This window comes from Chiroxiphia lanceolata, chromosome 2, assembly GCF_009829145.1.
Source record: "Chiroxiphia lanceolata isolate bChiLan1 chromosome 2, bChiLan1.pri, whole genome shotgun sequence".
NCBI classification, from domain to species: Eukaryota; Metazoa; Chordata; class Aves; order Passeriformes; family Pipridae; genus Chiroxiphia; species Chiroxiphia lanceolata.
This window is the reverse complement of record NC_045638.1, coordinates 99,950,017-99,952,358: the sequence shown is the minus strand read 5'-3', so window position 1 is coordinate 99,952,358 and position 2,342 is coordinate 99,950,017.

The following is a 2,342-nucleotide window of genomic DNA, read 5'->3' as shown; positions in this document are numbered from 1 at the left end:
AGTAAGTTGTCAGTGAAAGTAGATCTGAGAGGAAAACAGGTCTGAAGGAAGTGATTTATGGTCAAAGCTTCAGACTTGAACTAAAGAACTTTGAACAAATTATCCTCTCACTTTCACACTCTTCATACTGTCTACTGCATCAGAAAAACTTTGACATCAGCAAGGGACCTGAGAAAAAAGAAAGGAAATTCTGCATAAGATTTAGAGACTATTGTAGTGAACAATCTGAGAAAAATCATTGTAGCCTAAATGTGGATGTCCTTGACAAAGTAAGACCCCCTTTTCATCATTAACATCCACATAATTTGATTTTTGTTCTCTGCATTTCTTCAATCTCGTGGTTTAGCTGTTAAATTCTTTACTACGACCTCAATGGATTCAACTGAAATGCCAAAAATATAAACCAACTGAAAACACTGATAGATTCTCCATTGAGGTCACTGCATTTCTGACTCACATCATAAAACTAACATAAAAATCTTTTTGGATTTTCCACTTCTCACTTCAGCTACAAAATACTACAAAAAATGTGATTACAAAACAAAAGCCGCCAACTAACCACAAGCTGTGCCGCACTCACACACCAGACAGAGAAGCATCTGTAATGAACGCAACTACAATGCTTAAGATATTGTCTAATTAATCCAATACTAATAAAAAACTGGGCTTATTTTGCTCTATTGCAGCTTGCTTGCACTGTGTTTCTCTTTCACTTTTAGTGGAGACACTGTAATTTGAAAATCAGTGAGACTAAAGCAAGGTCAGGCTCATCTTGGACGGAAACAGAAAAGCAACAGTTGTGTCATGTCACCTGCATGGGGAGTGTACAGAGAGTGTCCCCAAAACCTGGAACGAAGAGACTGTTACTGAGCTCAAATACGTTCTCAGCACATACACATTCAGTCTACAGATTTCCTTCTCAGACCAATGATCATTATGGGTGTTTCATCAGCTAGCAAATTTACAGAAACTATCAAATCATTTTATATAGGCCCCTGTAGTGTCATCCCATGCTACTGGCCTTCAGTTGCCTCTAACCACGGTCTGGATTCAAACATGCTGATCTAGTGATGAGATGCTCTTAATCCTACTGCCTGACCGCAGAGCCCCGCAGTCACACAGGCAGATAAAGGTCTAAATGAGTATCATTCTACTTAATTACTCTTTTTATGCTTTTGAAGAGAGCAATATAAATATAAATCTTCAGTAAAATAATTCTTGATGTCAGTAGCAAGTAGATTATATTGCAGCCATCTGTTAGCAGCTTGAAAAGTTACAAGTAAAATAAGACTTCCCTGACAAAAAGCAGCAACAGTTTATGCCATCATGATTACTTCAATTTCCTTACTTTTAGAAACAGCAATTAAGCAGCAAAGTTGTAGAATAATGCTGCAGTTCAGTACAGCTTTATCTAATGCTTAGAAGTTAAATGAATTTGCAGTAAATAATGCTGCTAATATCTTGGTCAAAGAAAGCATGTAATACCACAAATTTCATAAACTGTGAAGTGAAAGAGCATTTACACTCTTCCCAGATTTATATTTAAAAATAAAAACTATTTCTATTGTAAAATAGAAAAGATTCACTTATGGATATTTCTTTCACCATGTTTCGAGTCCCTCTCATAGCCATTTGGGACTCAAACCATGGTTTGAAGTAATTTTTTAGCCAACCTCTAAAACAAGTCTGAGTGGTACCACTTAAGAGCTAGCTGAAAGAAAACAAAACATCGTGCATTTGTAAAAACATTCTTTGATCAAGAACATGCAAGCAGGGCCAACACTCCTATCTTCTGCAGTTCTTAAAGTTTTCCCCCACAGTACCCAAAGCAATTATAGTAACTATGTCAATTTAGACTGTATCAGTTCATCAGCTTAACTGAAGACTTGATTTCAAATCCCCACAGTCTTCATTCAAGAATATATTGTCATTATTATTACTTTAAAAATAAACAAAGGTGCTGTAATTATCACGTCCAGTCAGCTTTGTGACCGGACACGGTGTCATTTCCGATCAGCGACCCCGTGTCATTCAATTGCAGTGGAGCCAGATAAGAAGTCTCGTTATCAAAATTTCCTTCCATCAATGCAATGATTGTGGGAACAGGCGGATACCACAAGTTGGATAACATTGTCTCCTTCAAGCGATTGATTGTTTCCCTCCTGAAAGCAACATAAGTGGGTTTAACATACATTGACAGCCTCAACATTGCGTGGGGTTTGTAATCTTCCTTCCCTCCCATTAATAGCGCAAGTCTGGCCTGAGTACTTTCGGGTAAAAGCTAAGTTGCAGTCACAGTTGGATGCTAATTTACCATCATGCTTTCATCAGCCATTCCCTGC